We start from the raw sequence: 12496 nt of genomic DNA on the forward strand, positions 1-12496 counted from the left end.
GTGTGTGCACGTTTGTAGGTTGTACGGTTCTGCCTGGTTGTAGTGTGGCTGTGTGGGTGCGGTCTGGATGTGGGTGTGTTCGATGTATGCTTCTGCCGGGGTCCGTGGTCTTGCTGTAGTGTATATGTGTATGCAGTGTGTGTATGTTTGTGTGCCCGTAGAAGCTCGTGTGCATATGTTGGTTTGGTGTGTGTTTACCCTTAGCTGTGTTAGGTCAAGATGGATTTACGGGCGGTGATTGTTGTGGTGTGTAGTGTGTGTTCGTGACCAAGGTGTCTTTATATGTGAGCTTACTTAAGGCGTGTGTATTCAAAGGTTTGTGTCAGGGTGCACTGTGTGTGTGTGTTTGAGTGTGATGTGCTCTTGTGTGTGGTGGGGACGCATGCAGCCAAGGTCTGTGCTAGGGTGGAGGGCTGAAAACCCGGTGTGTGCGCCTTGGAGGGAGGTCGCCGCGTGGTTTTACAGGTGTGTGTGAGAGCATGGGGTTGTCTAAAGAGCCCAAGTGACTGTGTGCTTGGTGTTTTGTTTTTTTTTTTTAATTGGGGGTGGAGGGGGACTTTGCTCCAGGACTGGGACGAAGAAGGAGCTAGGGACCCGCGACTTCGGCAGAGTCGCCTCGTGCCCGGAATTGCCGGGTTTGGGTCCGACGACCCCCACGCTGTGCGCACCAGGCCCCCGGGGGGCTGGGTGTGAGCTTACCTGACTGCCTAGAGGAAAGAAGAGGAGGTCGTCGCCCGTGGTTGGCCAGGTAGGGCGCCTAAGGCGCTGTGCAGGGGCTGGTGGGAATAAACTGGAAAGGTTCTTGGTCACTGATCCCCTCCCCCATCCCCCAGGAGATCCCAGTTCCTGCCCAGCAAAGCCCAGCTATTTGCTCAAGGCCTGGCTGTTTCACAGTTCTTTGGCTTTGTGTGGGCACATACGGTTGCCTGGAATCCCTTTCCCCCTGGGCCTCGTGACAAACTCCTACTTATTTTTTAAGAACTCACTTAGGAGTCACAAAACTTTCTCTGCTTTTCTGTAGCCCTCCCTCCCAGTTGAGGGCTCTCTCCTTGGAGCCATCATAGTTGCTCTCTTCATACTTCTCATGATACCATCAAACGTAACTGCAATTATTTGTCTCTCCTTTTAAACTTTGAGCTCCTGTAGTAAATGCCTGGTATATGGCACAAATAATAATAGTCATCATGATCATTATGTTACCATTTATTAAGTACTTATTGTATACCAGGCATTGTGCTAGTGCATTGTCTGGAGTCTTCATAATGACCTCATGAGATAATTAGAGCTGTGACTTATCACTGTTTTGCACATCACACATCAAACTCAGAGTAGTTAAGTAACTTCTCCAGGGTCACACAGCCAGTGGGAGGTAGAGATAGTATTTGAATCCAGGTTTGCCAAGCTCCCTAAACCTTTCTTCTTTTCCAAGCAGCCTCACCAAGAATCCCTCATTTCTGCTAGGCACTGAGGTCTCTATGAAACAGTATCACTTCCCAACAAATCTTTCTTCTGAGCTTACTGACAGCACCAAGAGTGCACAGCATGATTATTTTCTTTGTCTCTGAGACAGCTGATAGCTTCTCCACCATACCTGCTTTGTTGACACCTCAAAATCTTTAATTACTCTAGGCTCATAAGCACCTCACAGGCTCCAGTTCTGGGAGCTCTCCTTAGGCTGGTGCTGAAAGAAGGAGCAGAGAAGGAGCACTTTCTAGCCATAGGGTCAGGGGAATTGAGCATGGATGGGAATGGAGGTGAGGGGTCAGGATGGAGTATGAATGATTTCACAGCTCCTCCTGATCCATTTTTATGGCACTACCACCAGAAATTGATATGTAGTTAATTTCAAGCAGACCAGTCATCTCCATATCAAACTACACACAGAAAAATAAGCAGAGCCCCCCAGTAGATTTTTGAATGGGCCCCCTTTTGTATTATTCATGTTTGAGGGGAGCACTGTGCCTACCTAGTGGGGTTTCTGCTGCTCTGATGCCTTCCAAGCAGCCTCATCTGAGAATTTCAAATTAAAACAATACATCGCATTTTTTTTTGGAACACATTTATTGGGGGGAGAGGGGGGTTGGCTCCATCACAGCTAAAGGGCCGCTGGAAGAACTGATTTCCAGCTCAGCCCCCCAGGGAACCAGCCTAGACTGCCGCAGAGAGGTCAGGGGGTGGATAGAGAGGGACAATTCAACAGTGGTGAGTCACTTTGCCACTTTTCAGGGGGGAAGCAGAAAGCAAGAAGCACGATTTAAATTGCCACTGTTATTATTGTGCCCTTTCAACTGGCACAAATGAGCCTGGTGTGCAGACGAGCAGCAGCTGTAACATCCATAAAGCTTCCCCGCCAGCTGGGCCTGGGTCAGCACCTCATCCTGGGTGGGCAAGAAAAGCATTGCCTAAACTACTACGTAGCCAGAAAGTGTTGTGTTTTGTTTTTGTTTTTAAGTGCAGTGGGGAAGGTGGTTCTAGAGAAATCAAAGACTAGCTGAAGCCCCTTGCTGAAGTCTGTCCAAGAAGTTCATGCAAACTTTGGTGTCTTCCAGCATCTGGTCTCAGGCAGGTGACTTTCCTGCTGCTGTGGGGGCCAGTCTGATACCTCCTCACCCTCCTCTGAATATAGCAAGTCCACTTCCACTTCCTCACTGCCATCCTGCGAGGCTTCTGCCTCCCACCCCTACACACAGACCACTCAACCACGGAACCGCCTATGTAAATTCTGTTGTCTGAGTCCCACCTGAATCCGTGAAGACTGTCTGATTCACTCCAGTCCAGTACTCTTACCTGCGAAATGGGGGACAAACTTCACCTTTGAAGAAGCCGAAAGCTCCAAGGCTCTAACTCCAAAGATGCACTTCTAGGCTGCATAACCCACATAAATGGTGGGTTAGGAGGGGCTACCCAGACCCTTGTCAACATTGCCACCACTGTGGGGTACACACACACACACACACACACACGCACACATGCACACACACTTCCCTTGGAGCTTAAAATCCCCACTATAAGTCTCTCTCTCTCTCTGGAGTTCATAACAGGAGGATTATACGGGGAATTGTAAAGGTGGAAAAAATGCTTTAACAACCTCCATTACTGCCAAACGTAAACAGAAATTTGCTTGTTTTCACCCTAAAAACAAGAACCCATATGGGCAAGGCACCAAAACGGGAATTTTATCAAAGAGAAAGATCTTGGTTTTCCCAAGAAAATGTGAGTAAAACCCTTAAAGATAAGGACCTTCAGACAGCTTTGAGTTTGTATCCCAGCTCCATCACTTACTTGCTGTGTGATCTTGGGAGGGTTACTTCATCTCTCTGAACCTCAGTTTTCTCATCTGTAGTTTGGAGATGTTAACACCTGCCTTAGACATGCTCAGATGACTGAAGGAGGTAAAATATGGAAAGTGTCAGCCAGATGTCTAACACATCTAGTAAATGTTCAAGAAAAGGATAATTCCCTCTCTTGCTTAAGTCGCCCCCCACCCACATAGCCCAAAGTGTCCTAACGGGTGTTCAGGGACTGAAGCTGACTGACTAAGCTGCCAATTTTCCTCATTACTGGTGTGTCTGACACTCTTGAAATAGCCCCTCTTCTTTTAGGGTGATGTTGTGATCAGCCTGATGCAGCCCGGAAGAATTGGCCCCTAAGTCCAATTCTCACTCTGCAGTTTCTCCTGGCAGTGTTAATGAGACCAAGGTTTCAGATGTAATATTCCATATAGGAAAGTTTCCAACTACCTGCTCAGCATCTGGACTTCCTCCCATCCCAGCTATGGACGGTGCTCCCCAGCCCTCACATCAGAGCCAGTCCTGACCCGTCAAATGTGTGCCATTGTACCCCAAAGAAAGACAGGGTGAATATTCCTTGGCTAAACTGCCCCCACGACTTCCGTTATGGTTTTTCTTTTGTTTTCTGAACTCTAACCTAGAAATTAGGAGAGGCTCCCAAGGCCACCCTTTTTCTAGCAGCCACCAACGTTGCAGGGTGTGGAGGGGGGGGAGTAGATGAAGGGAGAGATGATGTTTCTCTGAAATATACTTTGCAACACCTAAAATACTGTTCCAATTAGTTGTTATCTAACTGTTCGCAGTTAAAGTAAAACCTACCCTTTGGTAAAGTATAAGAGAAGACCCCAATCGGTGCCCTTTCCTCTCTGATGCTATTGCCTCCCTCTAGAGACAAAAACAAGTCACTACAAGCTGAAGCTGCATTTGGGCAGAGTCGGGGTGGAGGTAGGAGTGCAGGTTAAGAAGTTGAGGGGAGGGGGTGGATATAATCCCATGGAGGGATAAAGAGGCTATAGACTATTGCGATTTATGGCAGAAAAGCTCTGAGCGGCCAGGCTCCAGGTGCTCTCAGTCTCTGGAAGATGCCTTCAATTCCTCCCTCCTTACCTCTCGTATTCATCCTGCATGCTACCCCTCCCAGACCCTAGACTCCACCATGTGAGAGAATCTATTAGTGAGTCCCTCTGAGGATTTAGGAATTTAAGCTTTTCTCTCGTTCCTATCCCTGTCTGCTTCTGAGGAGGTCCTATAGCCCCCGCTTTGAAGAGGAAAGTGGGAGGGGTAACAGGGGTCAGCTACACCATACAGAGAATTGCTGGATTAGGGGTTCGAGAGAGGCCCTGGCCATTTAATAAGCATCACTGAGTGCAGGGACCTCCCAGTTACTGGGTAGCAGGTGCCTGTCCCGAGGAAGCTGTGTGGTTTTTCAAGAACTGTATCTGAGACATGACAGTAGCTGCCAAGGCTCATCAAACATGCCATCTACCTACTTCTGCTGATACATGTGAGAACAAATGATACTGCCAGAAGGAAACAGAAATCGTTTCCTAGTGACTCAGAGCCCCAGCAATAAGAACACAGGTGGTGTTTGCATTGCATCTTTCCAGTTGAAATGTGCACCTTTTCATAGAAAGGAATCTATAAGTAATCAAGCAGATCAAAGACCAGATTTTGGACTCTGGGCAAGGAAACATCATCATGTTATTGACCACCTAGTAAATGTCTGCTTCTGTACCAGCACAGTAATGGAAGCTTTGCAAATGTTATTTCTTTTGATCTCATGCAGGCTTTGAAATCAGACCAAAAGGGGTTGTGGTCCTTGCTCAGCTATTGTGTAGCAGTGAGCAAGTTACTAAACCTCTCTGAGTTTTTGTTTTACAGTGAAGATGATAATACCTCAAAGAGTTGTTACGAAAGTTAAATGGGATCATTTGTGTAAAATGACTAGTATCACAGCAAATATTTGGAGAAGGAATAAAACACATCTTTCGATACCTGAACCATAGAAGGCACTTAATAATGATATCGCCAATAACAGTAATACAACTACTATTAAATAGTTGTTAAAAATAATAACTATTATTTATAACTTGAAAATGTAGGCATTATTACATTATTTTAAGAGAGGTTAAGACACTTGCTCATTGCAAGACTGTGAAAGCAGGTCTGGAGTTCAAGCCCATTCCGCCTTTTCCCACCCAGTATTAGGGGACATTTCATGATCACTGGGAAGATCACATTTGGCTGACCTGATTTAGTCATTACATTTACTAGAATTTGAAGGAAAAATATCCCTTAAACTATGTATAGTGGGATTCTAGATAATTATAATTATTACATGGACTATTGTATGGACTATATTATACGGACTATTGTACGGACTATTTGCATTCAACTAGCATTTTAAGAATCTCTTTAGTCCAGGTTCGATGCATGATACAGGATGCTCAGGGCTGGTGCACTGGGATGACCCAGAGGGATGGTATGGGGAGGGAGGTGGGAGGGGGGTTCAGGATGGGGAACACGTGTATACCTGTGGCGGATTCATGTTGATGTATGGCAAAACCAATACAATATTGTAAAGGAAAAAAAATTAATAAAGAAGTTATGCTCCTCAAAAAAATAAAAGAATCTCTTTAAAATATAAGAGTAATTTAAGCACAAACTCGATAAAAATTTTGGGAAACAGAAAAAATAACTATTATCCTATCAACCTAATAGGGTCTCTTACTTGACCTTGTTGCTGAATTTTCTTCCAGTCTTTTAAAAAATGCATATTTGACAGATAAATCATACCATTTTCCATGTTGCTACATCTTTGTCATAAACAGCATTTTTATGGATGTAGACTAGTCTAACAAGTGGAGATGTCATATATTTTATTTAATCATTCCCCTACAGTTGGACATTTAGGCTGTTTTGGTTGAAAAGTTGAAAAAAGGAATGACGTTGCTTTCACTGTTGCCATCATCACCCTCAGGGACCTGATATCTTGCTCCATCAATGCCCAATATGCTTTCTGTCATTTGATATTTAAGCTTGATGAATGTCAGCTCTACTGCTGGAGCCTGAGATACACTTGCAAGAGTATCATTTTCTGCCAGTTTTCATCACACAGATGCTGCATTTTATACTATGATGGGTAAAGTGTGGCCTAACCTAGGAACCTAAGCTCTGGAGTGTCACATTTTTTTTTTCCTTTGGAGAAATGTCTTTTGAGGTGCAAACAAATGATTTTCAAAGGCACTTCAGGAAATCTTGCCATTGGTGGATGGGGGTGCTAGTCCAATGCCATGATCAGGGAAGCAGGGCGTCTCATCAAATTTGCCCCAGCTCTGGGAAGTAATCCTGTGCAATGCAACCCGGCCTGGTCTCAGTGCAATGATTGGGTCCCATCCCCAAGAAAAGATCAAATTTGTATGTAAAGTGGGCCCTAGGGTCCCTTTAGCTGTAGAGTTTTGGCTGCTTTACAGAAGTCCAATTGTCTGAGGCTAAATCCAATGCCAGGAGTGAACTGGGGACAGAATTTCAAGTGGGTCAATTGTGCTGTCCTTTTCCCTGGGAAAGAAGCCCTTTCTGGGTCCCCATTCTTTCCATACCTAATTGATGCTTCTCCCAGATGTCTTCATATGGTCATCGATTGCCCGTTGCCACCCTCAAACGATTGCTCTGACATACCAACAATGTCCCAAGCAAGAGGTGGTTAGGTGGGTAAAGGAACATTGAGAATGCTTCCCCTAGTCTTCCCAATCATCAGTCAGCTGCTCCCTCCCTCTGACTCGTGAGGATTTCTGGAAGGCATTTGAGAGGAGGCACCAAGGGCAGCTGGAGCCCTACAGAATATCAGTCGTTACCACAGAGTTACATTGAAGTGAATGAGTTCTTACCTGGTCAAAAAACTGTACCCCCAAACCAATTACTTATTTCAAAATGATGTTCTATGACTTAAGTGAGACCACATATGTAAAGGACTGAGGCTGGGGCCCAACATCTGGGCAGCTGCTCTGTACAAGTAATAGAACTGGTCTAGGCAATGGTATACCCCACTGGCATATGCAGGGGGACAGGTCTCACCAGATTGGAAATGCAGTAGCAAATATATGTCAAACAACTATAGAATACAGACTTTGAAAAGAACTTGAGTTTACTTTTTTCTTCAGGTGAAGAAAGTCCTTCCAATATAAATTAGTGATTTGTGTGAACTCTGTGGCGTGTACAAGGGATTTGTGTGTGGCATGTGCATGTGTGATGTGGTTATGTTGTGTGTGAAAAGTAGGTGATGCATGTGAAGTGTGTGTGCACTGGTGACATTGTAGGTGGGAATGTGTACATATGTGTGTGTTTATGGCTACGTGTCTGTGTACCATGAGTGCGAACCTGGTCTTCCAACAGAGGGAAAGTCAACCATCCAGGACTATATTTACAGGGACACAGCTGGAAATCCTCTTTGGGCCCGGTCATTGGGCATTCACAATTTGGAGCACATTCAAAAAAGAGCAGCTAGATGTGGGTAGGAGCCTTGTAGCCATGTCACGTGTTAAACAGATAAAGGAACTGGGGAGATTTGGCCTGGATGAAAACAGGGGTGAGTGGGGGTGGGGAACAGAGAGGGTTGGCACTGTCCTCTTGGAAGGATCATGAAGGTCAGCACCAGATCCAGAAAAAGAGATTTGGGTTCAGCTTAAGGAAAAACCTTCTAATTCTAATAGAAATGACTGTCTTTAGTTGGGAATGGGCTACTTGTGTGATACGGACCCTCTTCCCAATGGGGTTATTCATAAAGGAGACTTCATATCCTTGATCTCATTGGAGTCACAGCTTTCAGGCCAGGCAGGGGTGGAATGGTTCATTCCATCCCCTTTTCAAGGGTAGGGTGTTTGAGCTGAAAGGCTTTAAAAGGCATCTTATAAAACTCCTTTATAATTATTTTTGTCTTCTATATACCAGGATCACATAAACTAGAAAAAAAATATACAGAACAAAAAATGAAACTCTCTATGTGTATGCAGATCTTTCTTTCTTTCTCAGAGAACGTGTGGCCTGCCAGAGACTGCACTTGAGCTTGCTAAGCATGCTGCAGCCCCCTAGTAGTAGGCCAGAGTTCTGGGATGGTTCTCAGCCGGGTGCTCTGGCTGGCAAGGACTAAAAACAGTTTCTGCAGAATTAAACTGCCTAGGCCCCTCCTCTCCCTGCCTCCCCTCCCCTCCCTGTGAGGGGGCAGAGGAAAGAGGAGACAACCCCAGGTTTGGTCTATGGCTGGTGACCAATGACGCACTCTCACCAATATAGATTTTGGAGGTGGAGACTATGGAAAAACAGGTGGCAGTGGGGGCAGGTGGCAGCCTAGAGGGGGTGGGGCCTACCAAGGGAGAGTGAAGGACAGTGTGGGTGGGGGTCCTGGGAAATCTCAAACAGAAAATACAAGTCTCCTGAAACTTAAGGAGGAAGAAAATAAGTGAGTTTCCAAAATGTACTTTATAGAAGCAGTTCCCAGGAAAGGCCACCCACATAGCACACTGGCCCTGGGATCTTTTGTACACCTATGCCCTCAACTCCACAGGGACAAGGAAAACAGCACTGATCTCAAAGTATCCATGGGAAGACCCAGACTAAAGACCCCAGGCCTCTGCCATTGGGCAGTTTGGGGCAGTGGGCAGTTGACAGAGCCTCTGCAGAAACAGATAGGCTGCCAACTCCTTGTGTGACCTTGGGCAGGCCTTTGCCATCTCTGGCCTTCAGGGTCACCATCTCTTAAATAAAGGGGCTGAATTTGATGATCCTAAGGGGCCCCTTGTCGATATTCTGTAGTTGAGATTGGTACATGGGGGACAGGCTTCAAGGCAAAAGGATCCCCGCTCCCCCCCTCCATCTTCAGGGTTCCCAGGCCCGAGCTGCCGGGTCGGGGACATACATCCTGGGGCCTGTATGGCCCTTAGGTTTCCGGACTCTTGGTCCTAAGTGTCTGGCCCCGACGCTCTAGCTGTCCCCGAGGACGGCTGAGCCAGCGACTCCGCCCCCGCGCTCGACCCGCGTCCCGCCGAGCCATTAGCGCGATTGCTCGCTGTTCCCGGCAAAGCCGGTGATTTATGCGGGGCCTCGACGGGGCAGTCCTTGAGCCAGGAACAATTAGCTAAAAGCCCTCGGGAAGGGAGGCGAAGGGGCGGCGATCCAAGCCCCAGGGCGCCCGGCCGGGGCGGCAGCCGCCGGCAGCCCCGGGCCGAGGACCCCAGCCCCCCGACTCGGCGGGCCCCACTCACCACGGCGGGGGCGGGGCTCGAAGGCCGACGCGAAAAGGCAGTCCAGCATCCACGCCATGGCCCGCGCTCGGCGCCGCAGCCTCGCAGCCGGCGTCCGCGCCAGCCCCCGCGCCGGCGGCCCTAAGTAGCCCCCGGTGACCACGCCCTGAGCCGCACCCTGCACCCAGCGAAGAGTGTCTCAGTCACCGGACACCTCGGGCCTGTCACGAAAGGGGCAGGGCCTCAGGGGAGCCCCCCCTCCCGCCCGAGGAGAGGCGGCTGATCCCACAGCCCCTTCCCCCACGCGGAGGGAGGCCGAAATCCAGCTCCTGTCCGGGAAGCCCCGACTCTGAGGGCAGGACCCTGCCCCTATCCCGGGGAGCCCCGAGTCTGAGGGGAGACGCCATCTCAGCCCTGGTGAGCCCCGAAGCTGAGAGGGAAGGGAGGCCTCTGCCCCCAGAAGCCCCAATCGGGTGCGTAAAAGCGAGCCTGTCCCCCAGAAGCTGGTATTTGAGGGCGAGATAGTGCACCTGCCTCTGGGAGCTCAGATCTGAGGGTAAGATTGTATCCCAGCCAGAAAACCCCCACGTTTTAGCGGGCACATCATCGCCGGCTTCGGGAGGAGGCCCAGTCTAGGCGGGAAGTGGTGTCTGCCTTAGGAGCCCTGAACAGGAGGGGAAGGCCTGGCCTCCGCCCCTGGGGACCCCCTTGTCTTAGAGGAGGCATCACCTCAGCCGTGAATAACTCCGGATCTGATTTGTGATGTCACAGCTCTGTTCTCCAGGACCAAGAATGTAGGAGCCCCAAAGTTGAGAGTACTTTTACTGTTCCTGCGCTGTGAATCCCTCTGGCAAGTGGGGGATGCTTTCCTGTCTGGGATCGCTTGTTTTGAGGGGGTTGGTCCCCCCGAGACAAAAGAACATGGCATCAAGTGTGTATGAATATGGGGTGTCCATCAGTTGCCGCTAACTGACGGATTCCACTGCCTACACTTTTGCTCAGGGCACTGACATAGGAGGGGCACCAACATTTATTTTTAGAAAGAATTCGATATTTGATATTTCAATGGGGGGTGGTACTGTGTTAGATTTCATTGCACTTCTCTTATGGCTCTGGGTTTTAAAATTTTAAATGCATATGGGGGCACATACCATAATAGGTTCAGTGTTTGGGAGCCTCCGGTGCTAGTAAACCAGTCCTACCCCAAATCCTGGGGTAGAAGCAGCCACCAGGGATGGACCATTTGGGGCAAGAAGGGCATCTGAGAGAAATTTCCTTTTCTATACCTGTTCAGCCTTATATTAATCTCTCCCCCAATTCTCCATTGGCAGTTGTACAAACCTGACTCTGCCTTGTTTTTCTCTACTGGGAAAATGGGGCTCTGTCGATAAAACGCTAGTGAGGAGGTAGAAAGGAATATGAAAAATTCCCTTCCAACAGCTCGATTGCAGGCTTGAGGAGTGGAAGCTGCAATCAAAGGTCCTTTGGGGAGAGTAGTTATTACATTTGCTTTGCTAACCACTGATATTAGTATTAATGCAGCAAAAGGGGTGCATAAAATGGAAAAATCGCCTGTACTTCACCATGCAATTCTGAGTAAAACAGAGCTGTAGTCAGACTTTAAAGGGTTTCCACTCATTTCCCTTCCTTTCCGGGAAACATGGTACCTCTCTGCCTTTATACCAATTTCTAAATCATTTCCAATTTCTCTGTTTTCTAAAAGCAATCAGAGTCAACAAACATTCACCAGACCTGCTCTTTTACCAATTTCTGCTGTGCAAATACCCAGTCATCCAAGCCAAACAAGTCTGACATCTAGAAATGTCCAGTTTCAGGCGCTGGTTATTGAAATCTCTGCCTTACCTCTTCCCCTGAGCATATATACCACTAGCTTTTGTGATGGTCTCAATTGGTTTCTTTTTTTCCCTGCTGAATGAGATTTTGTGTGGGGGGAGGGGGTCCCATAAAGGCTGCCTGTCCAATCCAATCCAATGGCCTTCAGTAACTGAAGTTTCTCTCCTAAAATAGCTCTACCTGAAGTACAAACTCATGACCACTGTCCCTTGTGGTGATGTAGTAAAGGAACAAAGCTAAGCATGCTCACAGGCCTAGACTGGAAGCCCGATTGTGCTATGTACTGGCTCTGTAACTTTAGGAAGATATTTTACCTCTCTGAGGCTTAGTTTTCCTCATCTGTAAAATGGGGATATTAATAGTTGTGAAAAAGCTCTTGGCAAACCAAAGCCTACTCATTTGGAAAAAAAGAAAAGGGAAAATATGGAGTTCAGAATTCTCAAAAAATTTTGTTTAACAGTCAAGTTAGCAGTTTTCCCCAACTCTTTTTGCTTAGACCCATGTCCTCTGCCGCTTAATTACTTAGTGTTGTTTCCTTTGAAAATATTTACCCTTAACTAAATGTCACATAATAGGGGAATGCATTTATCCATCAATCCATCCATTCATTCAACAAATATTTATTAAATGTCCTTTGTGTGCAAGATATTGAACTGTGGATATAATGTTGATTAACTCAATGAATTATCATGCAATTATTTTTAAGTGTATAGTTTGGAAGCCTATATGATAATTTGAAAAAAATTTATGATTATTTTAAGTGAAAAATAATCAAAATGCAAAATGTATGCACACTATTATATAAACAGTACAAATAAATAATAAACTTATACATTAAAAAATGTTAACAGGAAACACATCAGAGTCTTAGTAGTGACTCTTATTTAAGCAATGCAATTATGGGCAATTTTAAACTGTTTTATTATTTCCATATTTTAGTATTTTCTAAATTTTCTTTAATAAATGTATATCATTTTCTGGAGTTAGAAAATACTACTTGTAGGGAAAAAAACTATAACTTTGTCTGTGGAGTAAAGAAAGAGGTTGGGGGAAAAAAAAAAAGAAAGAGGTTGGGTAAGGGAAAGACTGGGGCCTTTACGCTGGGGTTGTGCTCTT

The 12496-nt window shown here is 46.7% G+C and overlaps 1 long non-coding RNA gene across 3 annotated transcripts; it reads right to left on the reverse strand.

Annotated features, from left to right (window-relative positions):
* Positions 1-707: 707 nt before the first annotated feature.
* LOC108634449 lies at positions 708-9680 on the reverse strand. Of its 3 annotated transcripts, none has more exons than XR_001917601.1 (4): positions 9548-9680; positions 3283-3383; positions 2788-2865; positions 708-776 (listed from the first exon to the last, which is right to left on the reverse strand). It is a non-coding gene; the product is annotated as an uncharacterized LOC108634449 (long non-coding RNA). The 3 variants fall into 3 exon arrangements; XR_001917599.1 differs by having other exon boundaries at positions 727-790; XR_001917600.1 differs by lacking the exon at positions 708-776 and adding an exon at positions 2071-2378.
* Positions 9681-12496: the final 2816 nt, after the last annotated feature.

The sequence above is a fragment of the Capra hircus genome (assembly GCF_001704415.2).
Source record: "Capra hircus breed San Clemente chromosome X unlocalized genomic scaffold, ASM170441v1, whole genome shotgun sequence".
Taxonomy (NCBI): domain Eukaryota; kingdom Metazoa; phylum Chordata; class Mammalia; order Artiodactyla; family Bovidae; genus Capra; species Capra hircus.